This window comes from Zonotrichia albicollis, chromosome 4, assembly GCF_047830755.1.
Source record: "Zonotrichia albicollis isolate bZonAlb1 chromosome 4, bZonAlb1.hap1, whole genome shotgun sequence".
NCBI classification, from domain to species: Eukaryota; Metazoa; Chordata; class Aves; order Passeriformes; family Passerellidae; genus Zonotrichia; species Zonotrichia albicollis.
Window position 1 is genome coordinate 4198366 of NC_133822.1, and position 15481 is coordinate 4213846.

The window sequence follows — 15481 nt, forward strand, 5'->3', positions numbered from 1 at the left end:
AAAAAGGAACGGTGGCTGAGTTGCACAAGTGAACCAGGACGACACAAAATTAAGTCAAAGAGGAATGCTCATTTTCCTATTTTGTAAGTCTGTTGGTCAGCTTTTCTATAAGACATCCATTTAATTACAAAGGCCATTAGTTTTCCTCATTTCCTGGTTTGTGAGTGCAGTTTACAGAACTGTCTGGGTCCCCTGGTTTTGAGCTCAGCATGAGGGGCACAAGGTGGATCTTTTCTCTGCCTTTGCTATCACTGTGTCAAAGCACAAAGGAGGTCAAGGCTTGGTTGTGTCTGAATTATTGTTGTAGCTGTGGTGATGCAGGGATGTGAAGAGGAGAGGTTTGAAGGCAAGAAGGGCTGGAAAGGGATTTTGGCCTCCAAAAGTTGTTAGTGTAATACGGTGTAAGAAGAGTTTGAACCTCACTTTGAAGCTGCTGTAGTTTGATTATTTTGGAATACATTTAAAACGTTCACTGGGTACTGTAAGAGCTCATGGTTTGATGAGGTTGGAGCAGCCTGGTCTAGTGGAAGGTTTAGCACCAGAGTTTTTCCATTTTGGTCGAAAGAGCAGCGTGTTCTTCAGTGGTATTTTGCATAGCAAGCCTTGCAGACCATCCTTGTGATTCACTTGTAGTTATTCAGTGGCACATTTTAAAGAGAGCTGCTTCCAACTGTCTTGAGCAGAGCGTGTTCTGTGTGATAACAACATCTACCCTGCAGCTGTAATAACAAAACCCAAGGTGCTTTTACTGAATCTGGTTTCACACCAGCTAACAAGTGGACTCATTATAAGATGATATGAGGTTTTCTATGTATTGACTCAACTCTAAAATATCTATAACTCTGCAAAATGCGTTTCAGCTTGTTTACTGAGCGAGAAGTGTTATTTTTAATGCATAGGTTTTGAAATTATTGGTGACTCCAGTTTTTCCGACAGCCTTTGTGGGGTGTTTTAGTTAAAATTGTTTTGTACTTTTATGGATGCTATTTTAATTTATACCTATATCTTTATTTTTTAATTTTTTCTGTGAGAAAAGTTTTTAAGTAATTCTCCAGAGTTGCTTTTTATAGACACTCAATATTTAAAAAAAAAGGGAAAAAAAAGCGGTAGAACATGTGTCAGGCATCTGCAATTCCTTCAGCATCATGTTTTCCACAATGATTTAATAGCTATTGAGTCTCCTCAAATATCTTTGTTTCCAAGACCTATTTAATGGTAATAAATCATCTTGGCTGTTAAATTCTTGAAATGATTCAGTAGGACAGTCGTTTCCTTAGCACATTCCCTGAGAGATTGTAGATAGAAATGGAAAAGTCCTTAACCGGGTCAGCTTTTTCCCTGCAATACATGTGGTCAGTGCTGGAAGTGATAATGAAGTTGCCAACATTTGTTCTGGTAAGCTGCAGTTGTCCAGTGTTCCCTGTTCATTTCTTGCTAATTTACAGCGACTTTTCTGTTGGAGGTACTAAACTGCATTGAGAAATTCTGAGCCAGATACAGAACAAGAGACTTGTCATGGTGTGGTGGAACTTCTAATTTTAAAAAAGGTCTGTCTCAAAATTCATACAAAATACCAATGAAATTATCCAAGACTGCCTTAATTTCCTCTTCCATTTGCACCTGGGCTGGTGGTGGTGCAGTCCTAGGGGTAGAGGTTGATTTAATAAATTGTCAGGTATGTGAGGGTGGTTAAATTGTGATACCTGCTCTGTCTGTCTCTGTGGCGTACTCATGCATTATGTAATCTCTTGTGGCTTTCTGACACCTTGAGAAAACACTGTTTAAATTGGTTATTGCTTACTGGGGGCAGGCAAGGAGGTAATTCAGCTAAGAATTACCAAGAGTATGTGAGGAGTTTTCTGTATTAAATAGCTCATCTAGAACATCACGTGTGTAAAGAAAAAGGATGTGTGTTTTTGGTCAAAACTCTGGACATTTGGAGTTCAGGGAAATAACCAGCTGGTTAGAGAGGGATTCAAGGAGAGATGGTATCCCTTGATCTAAGGTGTGTATCTCTGTGAATTGCTGCTGGTTTCTTTCTGTGATGTTTTCTGAGTTGAACAGCAGATGTGGTTGCAACCTCTGTGGTTGCCCAGAGCAGCTGTATCTGCTCCATCCCTGGAATGTCCAAGGCCAGGCTGGATGGAGCTTGGAGAAACCTGGGACAGTGGAAAGGTTCCCTGCCCATGGGAGGGGGTTGGAGCAAGATGATCTTTAAAGTCCTTTCAAATCCAAACCTTTTTATGATGCTTGAATCATCCTTTAGGTTGCGTGCTGAGGACAGCAGTAAGTTCTGGTCTTATTCACATAAACATTTCCTTAAAATAATCAGGGTTTGTGATCTGGAGTTCTTGGTTCTCTTTCTTGCCTCAGAAAAGGAAGCAAAGCAGCTTCCCCAAGGTTTTGAGCAGATTAATGAATAAATTAGATTAAATCTCTTACATTTGTTTTGGAAAAGGGAGCCTTGTATTCCTACAGGCCTTACCTGCCAGAGATAATTCCATTTTGACTGTGCATTTTCATCAGGTGCTTTTACTGCCAGGCATAAAGCTTCATTTTTTCAATGATGTCCTTTAAAATGATCCAAAATAACTTTTGTTACAGTCACAATAGAGAACAACCTCTGCATTTAAAAGATGGACTCCGAAATTCCATCTGCCCTGTAGGCTCTTGGCAAGAGTAGGCTGTGTCATGGCATTGTATTGATTCCAGTTGATGTCTTGCAGAAAAGAAACACTTGTACCATGCACACAGACATATTTAGGGTTGGTAGAAGTATTTTCTGTCATAGCCCTCTTTGAATTTTTGGTTGGTTGTGTGAGGCTGATCTTAAAAGGGACCAGATGATCAGAAGCTCTTTACTGGCTGAGGAAGCATTCTGCTAACTCATGTACCTTCCACCAAGTGGCTTTGTCATTTGTGTTTGTCACTTGTACCTGTGAAGTGAGGGCACCAGGGCTGCTTCAGATCTCAGGCACAACAATAAATATTAATATTTTATCTCTTCATCAGTAAAACCCCAATATCTGACCTCAGGAAGAGCTCACTCCTGGCTCATCTCTGAGCAAGTAGGTATCTTAGAGCATATTCCCCTTTACTCTGAATGAGAAGGAGGGTTTGGAAAGAAAATTGCAGACAGCAGTGACTTTCTTTCAGTAAAGAAAGCCATTTTCCTCTTTAGAGGTCCCTTTTCTTCTGAGAAGGTCCATGGGTGTGGATGGCATGAAAGGAGACAAACCCTGAAGGGGTCAGTGAGGGGAGTAGCCATTCACACAGACAGTGGGTATTCAAAGAGAAACTCTCCATTTGACAGTGCTGCCTTCTGGATGACTTAGAAACATAAAAACACCAGTTGGTTTTAAAAGAGAGCTTTTAATTTCTGTCAGATGTGAAAGTACTTGTAAGTTTAATGTGTGCTCTGCAGAAAAAAAGAAGAGCTTGCTAAGATGAGTTCTTAGGTTTCCTTTTTGTGCCTTTTCTCTTTGGTGAGGTGGCTCCACAGAGAAAACTCTGGCACCAGCATGGACACTGAGAACCTTTAATGTGTCTTTTGTAGGAGCAGTCCTTGTGCCACATGAGCTGTGTGCTGGAGTGATGTGTGTTACTCACTGCCCTTCGTGGGGCTAAAGGATGGTTTGTCAGTGTTTGGGATAATTGCCTCATCTCTGCCTGCAGTGAGGTGTGTCTGCATCTGAGCAGATAATACATAAAATGTATTATACATGATATTAGTACAGGAAATAGAAGCATCATAAATATATATATATATATACATTTAGTAGCATCTTAGCAATTTCAGTTTTTGTAGTTTCCAAGCAATGGTTTTTCTCTTCATAGGATGGAGTGCTGCTTCAAATCTGTATTCACTGTGCCCATATGAAAAAAAAAATCGGCTTTAGATAAAAATTTAGGACTTCCTTCTTTTTCCCTGTTTCCTTGGCTCTGAAATCTAATTCCTTTTATATTCTTTGTGTACAGATGAGGAGATAATGGCTGAGATACCACATCAGAAAAAAGGAAAGTCTAAGCAGCCCAGAATTAACACTTAAATCTATGTGGAAAACCTTGATGGAGTGCAGAATGGATTTAGGTTTTTAAAATGAAAGAATGGTAGGACACAGAGATGGAGCCTGGAGATCTGTGTGTTGTTTTTGCTTCTCATCTGTTGCATAAGCTTGGACAAGCTGCTTTGCATTTTCCTGCTTCATTTCTCCTGTCAGAGATCTGTGTGTTTTACTTGCTGTTGGTAAAGCACTTCAAAATCTTGAATTAGTATTATCATGGAGTTCTCTGAGCTTACTTAAAATCCATTTCCTCCTCACTTTCCTAAGGAGAAGAATAAATAGAAATATTTTTTTTCCCGAATGCTGTGGATCGACTGATATTCTGCAGCTGCTGAAGGTCAGGTTGATGCTGAGCTGATGCTCCTTTCTGCAGTCTGAGCATCCTCTGAGCAGCTCCAAATCCAGAGTCCTGTTGGGTACATTGTGCCTCCAATTCTTTTGGGGACATGATCTGTCAAGAGGTGTTTCCTTCTTCATTGTATTCAGCAGCTGAGAGTTTCCAAGCTCCTGGTGTAACAGACCTTCACAGGCTGATCTTGCATAGAAATCAGCCAGAGCCTGGAGCACTGTGCGTGGGTGGCTGACCTGGGTGATGCTGCAAACTCAGTTTGTACCCCCCAAAAGCATTTTCAGGGTATCAGTGTTCTCTGCAGCATCCTCAGATGTGTGGCACAGCACTTCAGCACCTGTGCACCTCCTGGTCCTCAGGAGTGCAGGACATGGTCTGCCAAGAGGTGTTTCCTTCTTCATTGTATTCAGCAGCTGAGAGTTTCCAAGCTCCTGGTGTAACGGGCCTTCACAGGCTGATCTTGCACAGAAATCAGCCAGAGCCTGGAGCACTGTGTGTGGGTGGCTGACCTGGGTGATGCTGCAAACTCAGTTTGTACCCCCCAAAAGCACTGACAGGGTATCAGTAATCTCTGCAGCATCCTCAGCTGTGTGGCACAGCGCTTTAGCACCTGTGCATCTCCTCAGCTCCTGGTCCTCAGAAGTGCAGGACTGATGCTCCTGTGCCAGACTGGGGCACACTGAGTGTGAACCTCAGTGCAGGGAGACGTTCTTGTCCTCAGGTGCTGCTGCTGCAAATACGTGGAGTGAATTCAAGCAGGAATTAGAGGGTGTGGATGCAGTGGTTAACCAGGAAAGTGCATTGATCCTGCTCAGCCAAGTGTTGCAGAAATTTAGTTTGCAGAGTGTTAAATCTCTGCTGTTAGAAGAAGCCCCTCTCCAGTGAAACATCCCTGCTCAGAAGCAGCTGCCACACTGCTGGGCAGCTCTGCCTGCTCCATTTAAAACATTACCAGCATCCTGGCAAGGATCCCAGGGACAGGGCTGAGGAAGTGGATGGTGTAAAAGCAGAACTGTTTGGGCTTTTTGTTCTGCCTCCATCCCTCAGCCTTGCTGGGGCTGTGCTGTGACAGAGCATCTGCATCCCACGTCTGGAGACACAGAGAGTGAGCTCCTGGAGGGTGGCTGCTTATCCCTGGGCTTCCGTTCAGGGGTGTTAAAAGCCCTGCAGGCTGTACACAAGCGAGCTGTAATTTATTTTAATTAAATACAATAGCTGCGTGCACGCTGCAGAAGGGATAAGACAGGGATTCCCCACCTCTGATTTATCGTCTTGCCGTTTGGATTTCTTTGCCATTGTCTTCCCACTCACAGATTTATGCAGGGATGTCTCATCCTCTCCCTCCTGTGCTGTTAGCAATGGCATCTGTCTTTCAAAATACAATTTTTCTGTTGTTGAGAAGCCATTCTTGCTGTGTATAGCAGAGCTGTCCCTACCTTTCTGACACACACCTGTGCAATATTTATTTTAATCAGTAAGCTACAGGAAGCAAAATCCCCATCCTTCTCATAGCTGATTTTTATTTTTTGAATTAGGGAGCTGGGAGTACCCACCCTGGGACTGGCAGGCAGCCTGGCAGGAAGCTGGACAGACTGGCCTGCTGGCCAATCTTGTTGCCTTTTATAGAGCTTTTTGGTGAAATCAGCACATTTCCACGCAATTGGTGCTTTGCAGTGCAGAATTGTTGTATTTGGGAGGTTTTTCGCTGGTTCTGGTTTTAGTCTGCAACTTGTGACTTTGGGAGATGGTTGACTAATTTTAATAATTACTAGAGATGATTTTGTGAGGAGAGAGGAGGTGTTTCTATGGAAGAAAATAATTTTGGAATACTGCTCCTCAGCTGGTGTGAGGGATTGCCCTGTTGGGGTAGGTGAGTTGGCTGGCAGCAACCTCACAGTCCCCATCCACAACTCTTGAACAACAACTCTTTCTGATCAAATTGCTGCACAGTGGGTTTTTTTTTTAATTACTTACCTGGGGGAAATGAAAACCATGCAGGACCTGGATATCTCCCACCTCTTTTGGCAGGGCAGAGCAAGAGCAGTCAGTGGGGAAGCACGGCCTGGAGGAGCAGCAGAAGACTTTGGGTCTGGAAGGCAACTCCATCCACACAGCCATGCCTGCTGCTCCATCAGGAGTCATGGAAGGAGTTGAGGAACGTTTGAAGGAGCTGGGGTTGTTTAGCCTGGAGAAGAGGAGGCTCAGAGGTGCCCTTATTGCTCTCTACAATTTCCTGAAGGGAGGCTGCAGACAGGTGGGGTCGGTCTTTCCCACTGGGCAGCACTGACAGAACCAGAGGACACAGTCTCAGGGAAGGTAGAGGTTGGATATTAGGAAAAAGGTTTTCACCAAAAGAATAATAAAGTACTGGAATGCTCTTCCCAGGGAGGTGGCAGAATCACCATCTCTGGATGTGTTTTAAAAAAGACAGGACATGGCCCTTGGTGCTATAGTCTAGTTGAGGTGTTAGGGCATAGGTTGGACTCTATGATCTTAGAGGCATCTTCCAACCTCATCATTCTGTGATTCTATGGGACTCTGGCCTTCGGGTCATGGAATTGCTGTGAGGAAGTCAACTTGCATTCCAAGGCTGAAGGTTGAATGATGATGTCATTTTCTGGACTTCCTCAGCGTCTGAAGTAAAACCCCTCAAACCCACTGGCACAGCAGAACCATCAGTGCAGCACTTGAGACAGATCAAGCTGATCTTGAGCGTATTTTCTGTCTTAGATCTCTTCAATAAACGGATCTGCCTTCTTGGAAGGTTCTCTAGGTTATGAAGCATTTTGAGGCTCTGAGTTTGCAATGAATCACTGCAGTCTCGTCCCACAACCACAGGAGCTGACATGTGCCGGCTGGCCAATCCTGGAGTGCCGGTGGAGACTACGAATTCCACCACTCCCAGGTTCTTCGCAAGCACCCCAGGTAGTGGTTCCGTCTGCGGTGTTATGAATATGAACGAGGCCAAACTTTCTCTGGAGAAAGAGGTTCTCATTTATTAAAATAGCTACAAGGAACGGAGTACCCAGGATAAGCCCAGACACTCACACAGTGAGCCAAAACCAGAACAGTGCACTAACCTCAAGTGCACCGGGTTCTCCCCAGAAAACAAGCTTCCAAAAGGAAGAACCCCGACCCAGCTGAACTCCCCCCCCCCCTCTGAGTCCAGGATCAGTCCATTTTGGATCTTCATAGTCATTGGTCCATTTCCAGGCTTCTCATTGGTCTTTAACGCCGTTCATTCTGGACCAGTCATTTCTGCAGGGCTTCGAATGATGGTCAGATCTTCCGTCCAATCCCTATTCGACCTCGTCTTGCCCCGCCAGACCGCAAAACAACTGTTCCACCAAACCGTGGACCCTTCTCCTAGAACATTCTAATGAGTGTCCCCCCCAGCATAATAAAATTAATATAACATAATTATTACAATACAATTGAACTATACCCTAATTTAGCATAACTTTTACCTATAACATGCAGCGTGGGTGGTGCAGACAAGAGCGGGACTACAAAGAACTGAGGTGAAGCAGCTGCCACACTGAGGTGAAGGAAGGAGAGATTGGACACTCGTATGGGCGCCAAGGCGCTTTATTGTCTCAGGCAGGACCAGTGATGGTGTCAGAGAAGGACCCTTGGGGAGGCACTGATAAAGGGGATGGGCGTGATGGGAGGAGACACGAGGGAACCAACAAACGAAGCCCAGGGGAGGAGCGAGGGACACAGCTGAACCAATAAGGATGGCACAGGGGAGGGGAAAGGCTCAGGAGACAAACCATGTCTTAAGTAAGGGATAATTGACATAGAAATTTCTTGAAATAAAGGGGGGGGTGTGGTTACAGTGATGGACAGCACCAGGAGGGAGGAGATAAACTTATAAGGACATAAGGGGAAGGACTAGAGGATCAGTCACCTTGACAGACAGGTCACTGGCGGGAAAACAAGGGACAAACAACTCAGGGACAAACCATTGTGAGGGAGGAACATGGGGAGAACCGAGGGTCAAACCATAATCTCAATTTATAAAAAATAACCAGCTTTACAACAAAACCTGTATAAAACGCACAGTGCTACAAATCACAAATTAGCAGTTCCTAAAAAAATAATGTCAAGTGAAATTGGTCTTTGCTCTGATTGTTGCTGCTTTCAGAGTAAACATGAATGTGACCTGGATTCTCATATTGTCATGGCCTTTGAGTATTCCTTAGAATGAATCTGATGTTTACACAGACACAAATAATCATCTGTATAATTTTGCTGAGCCACTCTTAAATGGAGTGCCATCCACCAGGGAAGGGTATATTTGGAATTACAAAATACTTGATATGTTTGGGTTTTGTTGTTGGCTTTTGGAGCTCCAGTATTTGCATAGTCACTGTGTGAAAACTGAATTTGTTAAATCCCATTGTAGGAGAACTCGGATGATAACTGAGAGCACCAGTGAAAAAATAAATAAGAAAACTCTCCTATTGTGTTACTAGATTGAATAAGTTTAGTGATTCTCGTGTACATGGAATGTAACTTCACAGGATCCCATCCAGGTACACAAGAGATAAGTAGTTCCTCAGAAATCAAAGGAAGTTTAATCTTAGCAAAACTTTCATAATAGGCAAGTGTGGCCTTTTTATCCAGAGGCTAAGGTGGTTAAGCAAACATCTAATATTGACTTACTTCTTAGTCTGGCTTTGGGTGTAAAAAGTATCTAACAAAAGTTAAAAAAGAGGCATGTTTCATTTTGGTAGAGATACTTTTCCCCCCAAAAGTGTGTGTGCTGTGAGCTCCTGCCTAAGCCAAAGGTGACTCTTTTTAACTCCCTTTGTGCTTTCTGTTTTCACCCTGTGTTCTGCTCTGCTGCTCAAGGTGCACAGGGATGTTGAGGTCTCATAATGTGGCTGTTGTTAAATAAAACTAAACTGAGATTCAGGCCTTCAGAGCCTACAGGAGTCAAGTCTGCAAAATAGGTTTTTCCATACCCAAGAAGCGTGAGTCAGATTTTGCTAAATGAGTCAAAGCTGTCCTCAGATTCATTTAAGACACACTAAAATGGATGTGTAAATTAGACCAGTATTATTACTGTGCACAGGAATGGCTTCTGAAGCTGATGTAGTTTGCGGTGTCCCTGTGAGTGCCAGGGTGGACAGAGGTGATGAGGAAGGGCAGCAATTTGGGTTTGCCTGGGAGCCCAGGAAGGTGGGGAATCCTCCTGCAGCATGGAGGGTGCAGGAGGTTCCCTTTAGTTTATTGCTGCCCTGGGAGCATCCAGGGCCTGAGAGATGTTAATGTGAGTGTGCTCATCCTGGGTGATTCTGCTCAGCTGTGCCTTCCTCCTGACAGCCCCACAGACACCAGGATGGCCATTGTCCCTGGGATTGAGACCTGCGGCAAAACCCTACTCAGCTCATCCCCTGGGCTTCCAGACACCACTCTCACAGCAAGAGCAATATTCTCCTAATGCCTTCCTGGAAATAAATGCCTTTCCCCATGCTTTCCATTCCTGATGCCAGCATTCCTGTGCATAAAGCTGTCCTCCCAGGTCAAGTGTCTGGAGCTGCCACCCTTCACCAGGATGTGAGTCCCGCATGGTTTGCTGGCTGTGTCATGCAGGAACACTCCCTTTCCTCGGAAGGAACTACATGACCATTAAACCTCGAGCCACAGGAACCTTCCAAGTCTCAGTTTCTTCTCTTCTGTTCCTGTGTTTAACCCTCCCTCTGAGAAATCTCCCTTTGGACTGTGACTTTTTGACTGGGAAGTGAATTTGATGGCTCCATTATCAGTTGTCGCTCTTTGACTGGCCACAGTCAACAAACATCCTAATATTGTGCTCAGAAAAGTGACTAATGCCTCCTGTGTTGAATGAACTGGTAGACAGGCATGCATTTATTTTCCCTGTTCCTGTGTGTAATCAAACTAAAAGGAATTTTTGAAATTTGCTTTTTTCCGCAGTTTTTTGGTGGGGACCCAGAGGAAGTGAGTGATGGAATTCAAATGTAGCAGTTGAAAGATTTCTGCCATTACTTACTTGTGGTAGAAAGATGGGTTGGCAGCATCAGATATGTGATATGCACAATGTCTTGTAGGTCCCTGGATGGTTTTAATTCTTTATAACTCAAACCAGCACTGAATTGTCTTCACTCTCAATGAAGAAAGTCATGTTTTTGAAATTTATTTGGTTTAGATCATTCAGATCTTCATTATCTTTTCTCAAGTGTTTTGATTTATAAGATGATGATTGTAGAAGAGGGGAATTCAGGAATCCAGCAGCAATTCTGTCACTTTTTTTCCCCTCTAGTTTAGTTCTGGCAAAGTTTGTGGAACACACAGTGTTGAAAAGGTGTTCTGTACTTTTTTTACTCCTTTTCTGTTTCGTTCCTGACTTGTTCCATCTATGTGAGTTTGTGACTCCATTACTTTCCTTCATCTCCAATCTGCCAGTAATTTCTGAGTTAATTAGCAAGAAGCTGACAGCAACAGGTTTGAGATTTTTTTGTGCTAAGATTTCATTTTAGGAAACTCTTGTGTTCCAATTGGAGAAAGTATCTTTTGCCTGAGGGAATTCAGAAGTCTGCTTCCCTGTCATGCTGACCTGCAAAGCTGTTTCTCTCTCTGATGTTCATGTAAATTTTATTTCTGAGGAATTTAACAAGATTCACCATTGTCAGTTGCCTCTCTCTGACAGCTGCTCAAGGAGGTAGTTTGAAGTAAACCTGTAATTTTTTGGCACTTCTAGCTGTGTAAGATAAACCCTGTCCTGATCCATACCAATAATCTAGTCACTGTTGTATGGGTGCAGAGTCTCCCAGAAGGTGTTTTGTGTACATGAGTGCTTTGTCCTATTCCCTGCAGATGGTTAGGGATGCTGGAGGGAATCCAGAAAAGACAGATTTAAAATCAGAACTCACTTTTATTCAGGATTTTGCACCACTTCCTGGACAGTATGATAAACAGTTACTTGAAAAAAAAAAAAAGAAAACTTTTTATCTTGTTTGGAATCTTTCTTGGGGTTGCTGCCCCACATGCTAAAGACAGATCTGGCTGTTTTGATGTACAGGAAAATGCTCGAGGATCTGGTGTTTAAAGACTATGAAAAACCACTTTAGGGAGTACCAGTTGTATTTTCAACCACATACATTATTGCTCAGCTCTTTACACGAGGCCTGTGCCATGTCTCCTCAGGCAGTGCAGAGAAATCTGTTTTCATTGAATCTGTGTCATTTTTAAACACACATAAAATAATAAAATCACATTGTTCTCAAACACCAGACAGTATCACAAACCCCACGTATAAAATTCACCCAGTTGATTCATGTTTTGTTGCTACGCTGTGTGAAATACAATTGAGGTTTCTGACCCCTCAGAAAATGAATTGCCATAATGGTTTTGTTGTCTGCACACGTAAAGTCTGTGTTTCACCAAGTGTTTGTCAAAAGGGAGGAGAGTCCTTCACTATTTAAAAGAGGGCATCACATTAAAACTGAGCTCGTACCACAGTGTATTTTTTTCTCTCTCCTCTTTTCCATTTTTGGGTCAGATGATTCAGGTTTTCCTCAGTGCTTTTAACCTTTTGCCATCTGACTGAGCTGCTCAGGGGACAGCAGAGCTGTGAGGGCATCACTGAAACAAATGCCTCTGCTGGGAGAGCTCTGTTTCACTGTCTCACAATGTTTGCTTTCAGTTCTTAGCTCTTTGTTACTCTCTATTTTTCCTCAGCACTCAAGTGGCATCCTGGTAAACATTCCTATATTCTTTCACCTCTAACACTTTCCCCTTCTAGTGGAGAAATCCATGTGTGAGATAGAGGGGAGAAAAAAGGGTTTGTGGCTCATATAATTTACCAGCTCTTCATAGAAATGTAGACTTAATTGCTGGCAACAGAGCAGAAAACCAGACCATTACTGTTTCTTGCTGTCATTTGGGGACAAAAATTCCATACCTTGCTGAATGTTACATCATAAAATCATTCTTGTATTTTGTTCCCCATATAATAAAGTGAGTGAACCCTTTAAGTTCCTTTGTGAAATGCAGGAGAGAATTTCCAGTGCATTTGTGGGCTGCCCTGTCTTTTAATATTTTGAAATACATTTTAAAACATTCATACGTGTGTGCAAGTGTACAAGTGTGTGGAACAGCAATGAGTAGCTGGATTATTTGGATGCAGAGTGGTAGAGATGGCAGAAATATATTTGAAAATACCCTTTCAAATAGTTCATGTGGTTCTGGAAATTCTTCACTGAGCAGACCTGAACCAATGATTGTGTTTGAAAAGCAGAGGCTAAATTCTATTTTAAAATGGCTTTATGTCCTTACGAAGACCAAGTATTTTATCTTATTTTGAGCATCATACATCTGCCAAAGGCAACAGAGTTAGAACAGACCCCCATTGCTGCAAGTGAAAGCTGAATTTGGTCCTTGTTCTGTGCCTTTTACTCATGTGATAATCTTTCCATAAATCATATACTTGAAAGGTTTTCTTACTTCCTGCTTTTACCAATCAGATCATGTAAAATGCAGATGAGCCCAGCTTCTGGTTTATTAAATATCAGCAGAGCACCCCCTCTAAATCCCCTTTGGTCACACCAGCCCTGTTTTCCCCTCCTTTGAAAAGAAGACAGCAAGAATGAGACAAACTTTGACTGATAAAGTGGAGTTTTTTGGTCTCCTCCCTTTCTTACTCTGACCTGCACTTTGCTTTCGCTATAAAGCGAATGTAGAAATGACCCTGTGGGAGTGGTGAAACTGCAGCACAGAAACAAAAACTATTTGGATTCACCCGAAAGCTGCTCATTCGCTTGCTCCTCTTTTTATTAACGGCTCCAAGCGTGCAGCCTGTCTTGTTCTGACTACGTGTCTGTCAGCAAGAGCAGAGGTAATTCTTCATGTGTCTCTTTCCTTTTAATAGTGCTTTAATTTTGCCAGAAAAGCTATTTATATCTTTATGATTATCTGCTATTTTAGCTACTTTAAATATGTGCTTAGAGCTGCCTCCTTTTCCAGTAACTTTTATGGTTTTTTTGAGTAAAGAAAAGGGGGGAGTTTAGTTTCAGAACCATGTTTTACAGGTGGAAATCCCAGCTGTCTTCACTGGAGGTTGCAAAGCAGCTTCCAGCAGACATCAGCAGCCAAAATTCAGTCTATAATGGTTTTTGTTTTAATCATCCACGTCTACCACGATGAACATCTCTGTGTGCTGTTGGTTGTTGCCAGCACTTTCGTGTTAGGGAAAGTACATTACTGTAAACTGATGAGCAAGTTCTTGTTGCTGTTTGCTCTGGCGGGGTAGGATATTTTTAGAAAGTCGCTTCAGAAGTGTAGAACTTCCTGATACTTTTTTTGTTATTTCTCTTTGGACTGAAAGCGCGGTACTGGCAGCGTTTGAGTTCCGAGAGGATCGCTCTCCCAAGGTACGGAATTGTTTCTGGTCCCTGTCTGCCAGTGCAGGTTGTTAGAGTTATGAGACCAGAGGTATGTTAACGACCAAAGAAAAGTTTGGTTTGGCTGGTGGCTGGAGCAAAAAATCCTCTTAAATATCGCCGGGTAATTTCGTGCTCCTTAACGCCTTTGCGAGGTTTTTGCGTGAGGGAAGGAAGGAAGGAAGGAAGGAAAGACAAACGGAAATCCTTTAGATTTTGGTACCACTACCTTAGATAGCCCCTTCTGGAGCTGTTCCAGAAATCTCACTGGGTGTATTTCTGTGTTCTTCACATGCAACATTTCCCATTTAATCCTGGAAGGTCTTGGTTCTTCTGGCTTGTGTAGCACCAGCAAACGTGGTGACTCTGTGAATGTGTGTCTGTGCAAGGGGAAGTGGCGGCTGTATGGGAAATGGCAAGATGACAAGTTTAAAGCTAAAAGGACCCTCTGGTTACGTGCCCTGATTTTAAAAGAATATTGCCAAGTGCTTAATGACATGTGCCAGTGTGGCTTCTGATGTTTGCATTAATTTTCATGGCTGCAGTACAGGTCAGTTTGTCTCTGAAAATGTAGATTTTCTGAAGTGCTCGGTGAACTCTGTGTTTGTCAGTGCAAGGACTTGGAAGAACAGCAGTCAACTATATTGAGCAGGGAAAATGTACATCAGAACCCTAAAGTTAAAGGTTAAAATTAGAGTTCTCTGCCTGTGATCTTGGGCATGTGATTGCATTATTCCGTGTTGCAGTTTCCTATCTGGAAAAGGGGGATTAATAGTACTTCTTGGTAGATGTGGTGCTTAGGGACATATGGTGTAGTGGTGGACCTGGCAGTGATGGGTTAATGGTTGACTCAGTGATCTTAGAGGGCTTTTCCAACCCTAATGATTCTGCTTTTATTTCCTTATGTGAAGGAAACGGAATTAATTCATTACTGTTGTTGTCTCAACACAATCCGTAAGAACCAAGAATTGTTACAGTCAGGAATTCTTCCAAGTGACCATAAAGGTTTGACAAACAAGAAACGATGAGTTACAATTAATGGTTAAACTCTATTCCTATAGCAGCTCATGCCAGTACTCTGATTGCTTCTGTTGAGTTGCAAGCTGATTAGAACCTAAAATTAGGTTTGTTCAAGAGCAAGAGGAGTTTACACGAAGGGTAGTCATTACCATCAGCTAAATAAGATTTTATTTAAATTAAAATTGTGAAGTAATACATGGTGGGGGGTTGGAACTAGGTGATCTTGAAGTCCCTGCCCAACCTGACGCCTTCAGTGACCAGCCCAAGATGACAAAATTCTCACAAATAGATTTGCTGGCAAAGCAGTTGTATTCAATGATTAACTGCGTGTGGTTTTTTAAAAATGCTTTTTAATGCGTATTTCTCCAGACTTAAAAAATAACTCAGCTCTTTGAAATTTGGATTTCAGCCTCTTTGCTCAAAATCTGTGAATGTGCTAACATACATTTACTGGGTGTAAGAAGCTGACTAAGTAGAAATGCAGTGTACAGTAGATAAGCAAGGTGATGTTGTCCCTTCTTGCTCTTTTTAATCTGGGATTTAAAGTGGTAGATCAGTGAATTGTTCTTAAAATGTTTGTAGTTTTGCCACCCATTTTCAAGGTTTTAAGGGAGGAAAGGTTGTCCTCATTTTTGCTGAAA

General features: G+C 42.7%; 1 long non-coding RNA gene across 3 annotated transcripts in view; it reads left to right on the forward strand.

The window, feature by feature from the left end:
• The window catches only part of LOC102062255 (uncharacterized), a 97304-nt gene that overhangs the window by 59951 nt on the left and 21872 nt on the right, over positions 1-15481 (forward strand). For all 3 annotated transcript variants that reach the window (XR_012579877.1, XR_012579878.1, XR_012579879.1), the window contains exon 3: positions 1-15481. This exon is cut by the window's right edge and continues 21872 nt beyond it. This is a non-coding gene — a long non-coding RNA (uncharacterized LOC102062255).